The sequence below is a fragment of the Nerophis lumbriciformis genome, linkage group LG27 (assembly GCF_033978685.3).
Source record: "Nerophis lumbriciformis linkage group LG27, RoL_Nlum_v2.1, whole genome shotgun sequence".
NCBI lineage: Eukaryota > Metazoa > Chordata > Actinopteri > Syngnathiformes > Syngnathidae > Nerophis > Nerophis lumbriciformis.
Genome location: NC_084574.2, coordinates 22,765,532 through 22,780,322, shown reverse-complemented (window position 1 = coordinate 22,780,322; position 14,791 = coordinate 22,765,532). Strand labels below are relative to the sequence as shown.

The following is a 14,791-nucleotide window of genomic DNA, read 5'->3' as shown; positions in this document are numbered from 1 at the left end:
TTTGTGTGAATGAGTGTGAATGAGTGTAAATGGGCGAGGGAGGTTTTTTGGGTTGGTGCACTAATTGTAAGTGTATCTTGTGTTTTTTTATATTGATTTAATAAAAAAAAAAAAAAAAAAAAAAAACGATTCCGATAATTAAAAAAACGATACCGATAATTTCCGATATTACATTGTAACGCATTTATCGGCCGATTATATGGGCGGGCCCATATTATCGGACATCTCTACCTACAATGTAAGAAAAAAAAATCTGTGGATTTTGCAGTCAAAAAAAATTGCAAAATTTTACATTAAAATTTATGGTAAAATGGTCACACTCTGTTTTACTGTAAAATTCTGGTGACTAAGCTGCCAGTTTTTTGTTTGTATTTTTGCATAAAAAATATGGTTGCTGTTTTCACAGTGTATTACTGTCAATGTAAAATTGGTACAACAGTTGTTTCTTATGGGAGGATTTTGAAGACCGAGCTGTTTAAAAAAAAAATATATATATATATATATATATATATATATATATATTGTCATGTTTACAGTGTACAATTTGATGGATCACTTGCTTTGAAATCATAAGGCTAAGTAGATATTTACGTATGTTTTGACCCCAAAAATGTTTCAAATGTATGATAATATAGTAGATTGCATACACTTTGGCATATGAAGAGGCTGGATATACAGTACAGGCCAAAAGTTGGGACACAAAAAAGGTGAAATAACTGAAAACAAGTTTTATATTCTAGTTTTTTTCAAAATAGCCATTGCTTTGCACACTCTTGACATTCTCTCGATGAGCTTCAATAGGTCGTCACCTGAAATGGTTTTCCAACAGTCCTGAAGGAGTTAGCTCATCGGGAGAATGCCAAGAGTGTGCAAAGCAATAATCAGAGCAAAGGGTGGCTATTTTGAAGAAACTACAATATAAAACATGTTTTCAGTTATTTCACCATTTTTTGTTAAGTATATAACTCCACATGTGTTTATTCATAGTTTTGATGCCTTCAGTGACAATCTACAATGTAAATAGTCATGAAGATAAAGAACATGCATTGAATTAGAAGGTGTGTCCAAACTTTTGGTCTGTACTGTATCAAAATCATAGAATATTCATGGTACAAATCAGCGAATGAATTAAAATATTGCAACAAATACTTTGACCTCTGGTTGAGGCTCTTTATCTCTTTTAGATGCCAGCCCATAACTGACTGCCAGTCATGCCAGTTCTGGTATAAAATGTTAGAATTATTCAAGGTACTTCCGAGGTTAGGTCCGATGAGACAATAACATAACTCATGGGAGAGACAATCATAAGAAGACAGGAATACATTTTGAAGTACCGTATTTTCCGGACCATAGGGTGCACCGGATTATAAGGCGCACCGCCGATGAACGTGTCTATTCAGGTCTTTTTTCATACAAAAGGCGCACCGGATTATAAGGCGCATTAAAGGGGTCATATTATGATTTTTTTCTCAATGTAAAACACTTCCTTGTGGTCTACATAACATGTAATGGTGGTTCTTTGGTCAAAATGTTGCATAGATTATGTTTTACAGATCATCTTCAAGTTGTTTTCTGACAGTCGCTTCAGGATGCGCCGTTTTGTGGGCGGTCTTATTTACGTGGCTCACTGGTGCAACAACAACGCCGAAAATGTGTGAAAAACCGTCCGACTAACTAAAGTTCCTTGGGTGAATAATGTAAGCTCGCTACACCGGTAGTTTTTAGCGCTTCTATGGCGAGATATAAGTTAGAACTTTACACTACTTTATATTAAAAATGGCAACAGTGGAGGATGAATGTCCCATAACAAGAAGGTAGAGAAAAAGAAGAAGCTTATTGACTACGGCATCACCACGGACTACAATGGCGAATGTGCGCACATTTTCAGGACTTACGCATATCTCAAATACACATCAGCAGGTACCAGATGGTAAGAAAAGTTGATTTTGTATAATATTGTGAAACAAAATCGCCAGATAATATGTCTGCCAATGGGTGGCATTTTGCGGTCCTTACACACACACACCATAGTAATACTTGTATCTCTGACTACGGTAGCCGTAATGGGCCGACAATCCATCAAGCGGTGCGGCTTCAAAGTCATACTAAAACATTTTGACAGATTTTTGATTGCCGTGTGTAATGTTCTTTAATTTCAATGGAACATTTAAAGTAGACTGGCGTCGAATTGCAGTCTACACGTATCTCTTATGTGTGACTACCATCTACTGGTCACACTTATCATTACACCATGGACCAAATAAAATTGCTTCGAGGTCGGTAAGCACAACCAAAATGATCTCGTACATTAGGCGCACCGGGTTACTGTCGATTTTTGAGAAAATGAAAGGATTTAAAGTGCGCCTTATAGTGCGAAAAATACGGTATAGGAATTTGGATTACAACACTGTCTTATTGTTATTATTATTATTAAGCATTTATAAGAATTGTTTTCAATGGCCAGATGGAAAAAAAAATCCCAGGTCCCAGGATTGTAGAGCTGTGAACAGCTGTGTAGAGTTTCACCCGTTTTATTAATATTGTATACACTGCATACATATTTCATTAAATGTCTTTGAATCTATGCTTTTGTGTTTGTATTTAGTTGTGTTTCAGCATGAGTTTCCTTTTTTCTTCTTTTCTTGTTTGCTGATCATTGCAGATCAAGCTTGACTGGGGGGGGGGGGGTTTAGCAACAATCAATCATAAAAACATAATTCATAAAACCTGTGTCTACACCTGGATGATGCCACAGCAACCCTCATGGATGTAACATTGTTTTTTAGTCTATAATAGAACAAAGGCATCAATTTGAATCAATAAAAAATATATGTTCTAAACATTTTTCATGTTTAGAATATTTAGAAAAATATTTGAATATTTAAATATTTCTTATTAGAATATTTAATTGGGATTAATTGCAGTTGGTTCATAGCTAATTCAAAATTAATCGCGATTAATAACAGATATAATTTTTCATCACTAATAAGTGTAGAGTAGATGGATATTTTTTAAGTTTTTTTCCCCATGACTGGTTTAATGAAATGTTCTTTTTATTTTTATTTTTTTAAATAGTATGCTTTTTTTAAACATTTAAACCAGGGGTGCTCATTACGTCGATCGCGAGCTACCGGTCGATCTCGGAGGGTGTGTCAGTCGATCACCAGCCAGGCATTAAAAAAATAGTCCTAAAAATGAGCGATCATAAATCTTCACTATGACGTCACTTTCGTCACTTGATTGACATTCACGGCACCCGAGGGTCTTCTGAGATGACGCTGGCTGCTGCCAGCTCATTAAAATTACTGACAGGAAGGCGAGAAACACTTTATTTCAACAGACTCTGGCGCCGTACCTGTCGTCAAAACTCCAAAGACCGACTGCACAGTTGCACAGTTGCGCTAACAAAACGAGTCTCAGAAAGCTGGCGTGCACAAGCTAGCAAGCTACGGAGTTTGCCGACAATGTATTTCTTGTAAAGTGTATACAAAGGAGTACGGAAGCTGGACAAATAAGATGCCAAAAACCAACCACTTTCATGTGGTATTGGACAGAAAGGAGGACTTTTTTCTCCTCCATTCGAAAATGCGGACGTTTTTAGCACCACTGTCTGATTCCAATCAATGCAAGTCATCACAATCAGGTAATACACCAACTTATATTCTTGTCTTCATGAAAGAAAGGAATCTATATGTGTTAAACGTGCCTGTATTATCTTTAAACACCTTAACTTGTTAACAATATTAACTATATGTGTTAAACATGCCTGCATTATCTTTAAACACCTTTAACTTATTAACAATATTAACTCTGTGTTAAACATGCTTGTATTATCATTAAACACCTTTAACTTGTTAACAATATTAACTATATGTGTTAAACATGCTTGTATTATCTTTAAACACCTTTAACTTATTAATAATATTAACTATATGTATTAAACATGCTTGTATTATCATTAAACACCTTTAACTTTTTAACAATATTAATTATATGTATTAAACATGCTTGCATTATCTTTAAACACCTTTAACTTGTTAACAATATTAACTATATGTATTAAACATACTTGTATTATCATTAAACACCTTTAATTTATTAGCAATATTAACTATATGTATTAAACATTCTTGTATTATCATGAAACACCTTTAATTTATTAACAATATTAACTATATGTATTAAACATTCTTGTATTATCATTAAACACCTTTAATTTATTAACAATATTAACTATATGTGTTAAACATGCTTGCATTATCATTAAACACCTTTAACTTATTAACAAAAACATATATTTCATAAATAAGTAAATATAAATTATATATATGAATGAGGTAGATCCCCAAGACTTGATCAATTGAAAAGTAGCTCGCCTGCAGAAAAAGTGTGAGCACCCCTGATTTAAACATAAAAATAATATATTGACACAATTAATGACAATAACAAAGTCCTGCCAGATTTTGAATACAAAATGTGTATTCCTGCTGTAGGAGCACTTGCATTTAGAGGGGGAGCTACAATTCCATGTTTAGATACCAGTTTCACGCATTGTGGATTGTTGAAATCATGGTTTGATTGTTAAATATGTTTGATAATGTAATCTTCGATATTTCTACCTGAATACATGCTTCTGATATTGTGTACATTACATGTTGTACAAGTTGATGGCATCCATATCTCTGCATGACAGTTGTTTCAACGGCGCAACAGGTGGCCATCTTTGGAATTAAAGTATGTATGCAAGCACCGGGTATCGATTGACGTAAAATCAAACGGCGCTATCTTTCGATACAGGGTAAGACACAATTTAAACACTTAAAGTGGTTGGTTCTTATTGCAAAAATGATGCGAGTATATAAAAGGAAAAATAAAGATACATGTATTAAAAGAAATAAGATGAGTACAGAAAGAAGTACCAAGTAAGAAAATGAGAGGAGACGAGAGAGAGGGACAGATGAAGAAGGTATGAAACATATGACAAATACCACCAGGCAGATGGGACTAATTCATGAGTCAACAAATGAAACCCACTCTCTATTGCTCACACACGCACGCACGCACGCACGCACACACACATACTGGTTATCATTTGGAATGGGGACCAAGTTTTTGATCATCACTTGTGGGGACCACCCTTTCTACAGGTTGTGGAGGCATAAAAAAATGGTGTAAAATGGCCACTGCCCAGTTAGCTCATACACGTCTTTAAATCTCTGGATTGATGAAGTAATGTGCTGATCATTCTTACTGGGGACCCTGGGGAAAAAGAGTTAATATGGGTCAGGGGGACCAAATTTAAATAATTTTGCATAATTCACACAAATTTGTACTTGACTACTGATGACCATTTAAAAAAAAAAAGAAAGTTCAAATTAAATTAAAGGTTTCCCTTCAGGGCAGTGGTCCCCAACCTTTTTGTAACTGCGGACCGGTCAACGCTTGAACATTTGTCCCACGGACCGGGGGGAGGGGGGGGATTGTTTTTTTTGTCATAAAAAAATACAATCATGTGAGCTCACGGACTGTATCCCTGCAGACTGTATTGATATATTGATATATATAATATAGGAACCAGAAATATTAATGACAGAAAGAACAAACCTTTTGTGGGAATGAGTGTGAATGAGGAGGGAGGTTTTTTTGGGTTGGTGCACTAATTGTAAGTGGATTTTGTGTTTTTTATGTTGATTTAATAAAATAAAAAATAAAATAAAAACATTTTTAATTTTTAATTTCTTGTGCGGCCCAATACCAATCAATCCACGGACCGGTACTGGGCCGCTGCCCGGTGGTTGGGGACCACTGCTTTAGGGGACCTGTTTTTTTGTCCCCATACCGTCAGAGGTCCCCTAAAGGTGACTGTGTAAACAGAGCAATGTCCCCATTAAGTAAGCAATGTCAGAACACACACACACACACACACACACACACACACACACACACACACACACACACACACACACACACACACACACACACACACACACACGTTTTGGATTTGTTACCTTCTCGAGACCTCCGAAAAAATGCCTACCTCTTTAGGACCACCCTTTCTAGATATATAAAGGTTTGTATTTACAACATTAATAATATATACATACTATGCAAATATAAAAAAGGTACGCTTTTAGTAAATTTTTTTTGGTTTTTGTTTTGTTTGTAATTGTTTTTTTAATCTTCATTATTAACTTCAGGTTATTACAGTATGTATCTATATACATATTTATTTTTGTTATTTATTTTTGTCCTAAAGGGGGCGCATTTCAATTTCTTACACACACTTGCCATTACATATGTTGGCCAGAGGGGGAGCACTTCACTTAAAACCGACACACAGTCAATTTGACAAATCCCTCCTTTTTGGGACCACCCTCATTTTGATAGATTTCACCACCAGGGGTGCAAATGAGATCTCTATTTTTTTGTGTTTTTTAATGTGCTTAAGGCTGATAACAAACGAGTCACGGACCACAGATGGCCCCTGTGCCGCACTTTGGGCAACCCAGCTGCAGAAGCTAACTGTTAAAGGCCACTATAGTCTTAGTACCGTAGTGTATTTGTTCATCCTACGGTCACATATGGGACGTGGGTTGTCTTACGTCAGCACCGGAAGTCGTAAAATCAGCTGTTCACCTGGCGGGGTTTTTCGGGGATGAATAGGGAAGTCCTTCTTTAGCTTTCGTCTTGTTTAATCATATATTGCTGCCTTTGCACCTGTCAATGTTTACTTTTGTATTCACCTTAAATGAACAAAAAATCCTGACTTTGGAGCAATGTTCACGGACTCTAGTATTTGGCTCTCTATTAGATGCAATGGTTTTCCGTATCAGGACCATGATTTCGTTTCTAACTTGTTCACCGGTCCTCATATAGAAGGTACTTTTCCTTGTTGATAGAAATACAAGAACACACACACACTGAATGACTCAAAGAAGACTAGAAGCTAGGGCTGCACAATTAATCGAATTTTAATCACGATCACGATTTTGGCTGCACTGATTAAAAGAGATTGATCGTCGGTGATAATGACATTTATAAAGCAAGCCTGTCACAAAAAAAATCACTTTCACAGAAAAGCAACAGCGGCTTGTCTTGAAGCCCCAATTTGTGGCTTCTGCCCAAGCCAGAGGACGTTGTCAATTGGCACAGAGCTCGACCTTGGCCACCTTGCCAGCCGGCATTAGCGTGCTTTTCTCAGGCTGTTCAGCCTGTCTCTCATTTTGTTCACTTCAGTGGAGTCTTAAGACCGTACTGCTACAGAGACTCGTATGGACGCTTGCACAACACACTGTTTTTCCTGGAGTCACACCAGCAGGACTAATGGCCAGTCATTGGCGAAATAGACTCTATACACTTTTACTTCCAAAGACAAAATGTCTCGCTGGTGTTCTGGCGAGACGTGCTTCACATCGGAATTCATGCAACTCCTGCATCTGCACGTGTGTATGAAAACTTAGTTGGGCATTGAAGAATGTGAGTAAAATCGTTACACTAAATAACACCGTATTTTTATATTATAGTATACTACTACTGTTATTGTAGTATTACTGTTATTAGACAGTATACTATTACTGTTATTATAGTATTACTGTTATTAGACAGTATAATATTACTGTTATGATAGTATTACTGTTATTAGACAGTATAATATTACTGTCATGATAGTATTACTGTTATTAGACAGTATAATATTAATGTTATTGTAGTATTACTGTTATTAGACAGCATATTACTGTTATTGTAGTATTACTGTTATTAGATAGTATACGATTACTGTTATAAAAGTATTACTGTTATTAGACAGTATAATATTACTGTTATGATGATATTACTGTTATTAGACAGTATAATATTACTGTTATTGTAGTATTACTGTTATTAGACAGTATAATATTACTGTTATTGTAGTATTACTGTTATTAGACAGCATATTACTGTTATTGTAGTATTACTGTTATTACACAGTATAATATTACTGTTATTGTTGTATTACTGTTATTAGATAGTATACGATTACTGTTATAAAAGTATTACTGTTATTAGACAGTATAATATTACTGTTATGATGATATTACTGTTATTAGACAGTATAATATTACTGTTATTGTAGTATTACTGTTATTAGACAGTATATTATTACTGTTATGATAGTATTATTGTTATGGTAGTATTACTGTTATTAGACAGTATACTATTATTGTTATAATAGTATTACTGTTATTAGACAGTATAATATTACTGTCATGATAGTATTACTGTTATTAGACAGTATAATATTAATTTTATTGTAGTATTACTGTTATTAGACAGTATATTACTATTATTGTAGTATTGCTGTTATTACACAGTATAATATTACTGTTATTGTTGTATTACTGTTATTAGATAGTATACAATTACTGTTATAAAAGTATTACTGTTATTAGACAGTATAATATTACTGTTATGATGATATTACTGTTATTAGACAGTATAATATTACTGTTATTGTAGTATTACTGTTATTAGACAGTATAATATTACTGTTATGATAGTATTACTGTTATGGTAGTATTACTGTTATTAGACAGTATAATATTAATTTTATTGTAGTATTACTGTTATTAGACAGTATATTACTATTATTGTAGTATTACTGTTATTACACAGTATAATATTACTGTTATTGTTGTATTACTGTTATTAGATAGTATACAATTACTGTTATAAAAGTATTACTGTTATTAGACAGTTTAATATTACTGTTATGATGATATTACTGTTATTAGACAGTATAATATTACTGTTATTGTAGTATTACTGTTATTAGACAGTATAATATTACTGTTATGATAGTATTACTGTTATGGTAGTATTACTGTTATTAGACAGTATACTATTACTGTTATAATAGTAATACTGTTATTAGACAGTATAATATTACTGTCATGATAGTATTACTGTTATTAGACAGTATAATATTACTATTATTGTAGTATTACTGTTATTACACAGTATAATATTACTGTTATTGTTGTATTACTGTTATTAGATAGTATACAATTACTGTTATAAAAGTATTACTGTTATTAGACAGTATAATATTACTGTTATGATGATATTACTGTTATTAGACAGTATAATATTACTGTTATTGTAGTATTACTGTTATTAGACAGTATAATATTACTGTTATGATAGTATTACTGTTATGGTAGTATTACTGTTATTAGACAGTATACTATTACTGTTATAATAGTATTACTGTTATTAGACAGTATACTATTACTGTTATGATAGTATTACTGTTAGTAGACAGAATACTATTACTGTCATAATAGTATTACTGTTATTAGACAGTATAATATTACTGTTATTGTAGTATTACTGTTATTAGACAGTATAATATTACTGTCATGATAGTATTACTGTTATTAGACAGTATAATATTACTGTTATTGTAGTATTACTGTTATTAGACAGTATAATATTACTGTCATGATAGTATTACTGTTATTAGACAGTATAATATTAATGTTATTGTAGTATTACTGTTATTGGACAGTATATTACTGTTATTGTTGTATTACTGTTATTATACAGTATAATATTACTGTTATTATTGTATTACTGTTATTATACAGTATAATATTACTGTTATTGTTGTATTACTGTTATTAGATAGTATATGATTACTGTTATAAAAGTATTGTTATTAGACAGTATAATATTACTGTCATGATAGCATTACTGTTATTAGACAGTATAATATTAATGTTATTGTAGTATTACTGTTATTAGACAGTATATTACTGTTTTTGTAGTATTACTGTTATTACACAGTATAATATTACTGTTATTGTTGTATTACTGTTATTAGACAGTATAATATTACTGTTATGATAGTATTACTGTTATTAGACAGTATAATATTACTGTCATGATAGTATTACTGTTATTAGACAGTATAATATTAATGTTATTGTAGTATTACGGTTATTGGACAGTATATTACTGTTATTGTTGTATTACTGTTATTATACAGTATAATATTACTGTTATTGTTGTATTACTGTTATTAGATAGTATATGATTACTGTTATAAAAGTATTACTGTTATTAGACAGTATAATATTACTGTCATGATAGTATTACTGTTATTAGACAGTATAATATTACTGTTATTGTAGTATTACTGTTATTAGACAGTATATTACTGTTATTGTAGTATTACTGTTATTACACAGTATAATATTACTGTTATTGTTGTATTACTGTTATTAGATGGTATACGATTACTGTTATAAAAGTAATACTGTTACTAGACAGTATAATATTACTGTTATTGTAGTATTACTGTTATTAGACAGTATAATATTACTGTTATGATGGTATTACTGTTATCAGACAATACACTATTGTTGTTATAATAGTAATACTGTTATTAGACAGTATAATATTACTATTATTGTAGTATTACTGTTATTACACAGTATAATATTACTGTTATTGTTGTATTACTGTTATTAGATAGTATACAATTACTGTTATAAAAGTATTACTGTTATTAGACAGTATAATATTACTGTTATGATGATATTACTGTTATTAGACAGTATAATATTACTGTTATTGTAGTATTACTGTTATTAGACAGTATAATATTACTGTTATGATAGTATTACTGTTATGGTAGTATTACTGTTATTAGACAGTATACTATTACTGTTATAATAGTATTACTGTTATTAGAGAGTATACTATTACTGTTATGATAGTATTACTGTTAGTAGACAGAATACTATTACTGTCATAATAGTATTACTGTTATTAGACAGTATAATATTACTGTTATTGTAGTATTACTGTTATTAGACAGTATAATATTACTGTCATGATAGTATTACTGTTATTAGACAGTATAATATTACTGTTATTGTAGTATTACTGTTATTAGACAGTATAATATTACTGTCATGATAGTATTACTGTTATTAGACAGTATAATATTAATGTTATTGTAGTATTACTGTTATTGGACAGTATATTACTGTTATTGTTGTATTACTGTTATTATACAGTATAATATTACTGTTATTATTGTATTACTGTTATTATACAGTATAATATTACTGTTATTGTTGTATTACTGTTATTAGATAGTATATGATTACTGTTATAAAAGTATTGTTATTAGACAGTATAATATTACTGTCATGATAGCATTACTGTTATTAGACAGTATAATATTAATGTTATTGTAGTATTACTGTTATTAGACAGTATATTACTGTTTTTGTAGTATTACTGTTATTACACAGTATAATATTACTGTTATTGTTGTATTACTGTTATTAGACAGTATAATATTACTGTTATGATAGTATTACTGTTATTAGACAGTATAATATTACTGTCATGATAGTATTACTGTTATTAGACAGTATAATATTAATGTTATTGTAGTATTACGTTATTGGACAGTATATTACTGTTATTGTTGTATTACTGTTATTATACAGTATAATATTACTGTTATTGTTGTATTACTGTTATTAGATAGTATATGATTACTGTTATAAAAGTATTACTGTTATTAGACAGTATAATATTACTGTCATGATAGTATTACTGTTATTAGACAGTATAATATTACTGTTATTGTAGTATTACTGTTATTAGACAGTATATTACTGTTATTGTAGTATTACTGTTATTACACAGTATAATATTACTGTTATTGTTGTATTACTGTTATTAGATGGTATACGATTACTGTTATAAAAGTAATACTGTTACTAGACAGTATAATATTACTGTTATTGTAGTATTACTGTTATTAGACAGTATAATATTACTGTTATGATGGTATTACTGTTATCAGACAATACACTATTGTTGTTATAATAGTAATACTGTTATTAGACAGTATAATATTACTGTTATGATAGTATTACTGTTATTAGACAGTATAATATTACTGTTATGATAGTATTACTGTTATTAGACAGTATAATATTACTGTCATGATAGTATTACTGTTATTAGACAGTACAATATTACTGTTATTGTAGTATTACTGTTATTAGACATTGTACTATTACTGTTATGATAGTATTACTGTTATTAGACAGTATACTATTACTGTTATTGTAGTATTACTGTTATTAGATAGTATACGATTACTGTTATAAAAGTATTACTGTTATTAGACATTGTACTATTACTGTTATGATAGTATTACTGTTATTCGCTCACCTCTAGGAACCCATTACAGCGAGTATGAAATAGATTGCCTATTTGTCAGAAACACTGTTTCATCTAATATAATGAGCAATCTTGATTAATAATCAGAATTTCAACATTGTTAAAAATAATTGTGAATATCATTTTGGCCACAATCGTGGAGCCCCATACCAGAAACAAATCCAAAAAAAGTCAGGCAAATTGCAGTTAAAAAGCAGAATGTAATGATTAGTGTGAGCGCAGGCTAGCAGGGGGCAGGAGAAGGTGAGGGAATTGAACCCAGGACCATCACGGTATGAAAGACCTCCGACTGTGTTCAGAATTAGCATTCATCCAGTTGCCTATTTTAAAAAAGAATAATGTAACTTATAAGGCAGGGATTTCAAACTCATTTTAGATGGGGGGCCACATGGAGAAAGATCTACTCCCAAGTGGGCCGGACTGGTAAAATCACAGCACGATAACTTAAAAATAAAGACGACTTCAGATTGTTTTCTTTGTTTAAAAATAGAACAAGCACATTCTGAAAATGTACAAATCATAATGTTGTTGTTTTTTTTTTTACACTTACATGTTGCGGTTAATAATATTCTATCTTTATTTGTCGTTTTTTATACTTTCTGAATAAGTTATGTGATAATGTTCATCAGTCAACTATTCACATATATGGTTTTCTACACCAAAATGCATCTATTATTCAACATCTTCTTCTTCAGATTTTGGCGTGCTCTACCTTCCACATTTTTCTCCCGATTCAAACCGTTCCAACTTCAAATTCCATTCAGGAATCGCGGGCTTTACCTTGACAAAGTTTTCCGGGACATTTTTCCCGTTCAAAATGAATTGGCCATTTTTCAAACTTCCACCATTTCCACATTTTTCAACCGATTCAAACCATTCCACCTTCAACACATTTCACCATCCTGGAAATTCAAACTACTCTTTTTCCAAGTTCAAAAAGAATTCCAGGATTTTCCAGAATTCCTGGTTTTCCAAAGCCCTATTTCCACCCTTTTTTCTGGCGACTACTCCTTCCACATTTTTAACGCAATTCAACCGTTCCACTGTCAAAACAAAAAATGAAATTAACTTTTTTGAACTGGAAAAATTCCCAGTTTTCCCGAAGTTCCAGGAATTCTGTAATACCATTTCTCTATTCAACATGTTACTACTTCAACATTTCTTGACCGAATTGGAAAATTCCAACACCAACCATTTCAACTCATTCAGAACATTCAAGTTTTTTACCATTTTCAAAGGTTCCCGCTTTTCCCGAAATTCCCAATTTTTTGGGAAATTCCCATTGAAATCAATGGGACATTCTTCAAAGTTCCACAACTCCCACATTTTTCATCTGATTCAAACTGTTCCGACTTAAAAATATTCAGCCTGTTTAGGAATTGTGTGCTCTACTTCAACAATTCTAAAAAAAATTCCAGGATTTTCCAGAATTCTCGGTTTCCAAAGCCCTATTTCCACCCTTTTTTCTGGCGACTACTCCTTCCACATTTTTAACGCTTTTCAACCGTTCCACCGTCAAAACATTCCTCTTAATCAGGACAAAAAAATCAAATTAACTTTTTTTGAACTGGAAAAATTCCCAGTTTTCCCGAAGTTCCAGGAATTCCGTAATACCATTTCTCAATTCAACATGTAATTACTTCAACATTTCTTGACCGATTTGAAAAATTCCAACACCAACCATTTCAACTCATTCAGAACATTCAAGTTTTTTACCACTTTCAAAAGTTCCCGCTTTTCCCGAAATTCCTAATTTTTTGGGAAATTCCCACTGAAATCAATGGGACATTCTTCAAAGTTCCACAATTCCCACATTTTTCATCTGATTCAAACTGTTCCAACTTAAAAATATTCAGCCTGTTTAGGAATTGTGCGCTCTACTTCAACAATTCAAAAAAAATTCCAGGATTTTCCAGAATTCCCGGTTTCCAAAGCCCTATTTCCACCCTTTTTTCTGGCGACTACTCCTTCCACATTTTTAACGCATTTCAACCGTTCCACCGTCAAAACATTCCTCTTAATCAGGACAAAAAAATTAAATTAACTTTTTTGAACTGGAAAAATTCCCAGTTTTCCCGAAGTTCCAGGAATTCCGTAATACCATTTCTCAATTCAACATGTTACTACTTCAACATTTCTTGACCGATTTTAAAAATTCCAACACCAACCATTTCAACTCATTCAGAACATTCGAGTTTTTTACCAATTTCAAAAGTTCCCGCTTTTCCCGAAATTCCCAATTTTTTGGGAAATTCCCATTGAAATCAATGGGACATTCTTCACAGTGCCACAACTCCCACATTTTTCATCTGATTCAAACTGTTACAACTTAAAAACATTCAGCCTGTTTAGGAATTGTGTGCTCTACTTCAACAATTCAAAAAAAAATTCCAGGATTTTCCAGAATTCCTGGTTTTCCAAAACCTTATTTCCACCCTTTTTTCTGGCGACTCCTCCTTCCGTATTTTTAATACAGTTCAACCGTTCCACCATCAAAACATTCCTCTTAATCAAGACACAAAATTAAGTTGTTTTTTGAACT

The 14,791-nt window shown here is 31.9% G+C and overlaps 1 protein-coding gene across 11 annotated transcripts in view; it reads right to left on the bottom strand.

Annotated features, from left to right (window-relative positions):
- The window catches only part of tenm3 (teneurin transmembrane protein 3), an 822,859-nt gene that overhangs the window by 146,909 nt on the left and 661,159 nt on the right, over positions 1 to 14,791 (bottom strand). The window lies entirely within an intron of this gene.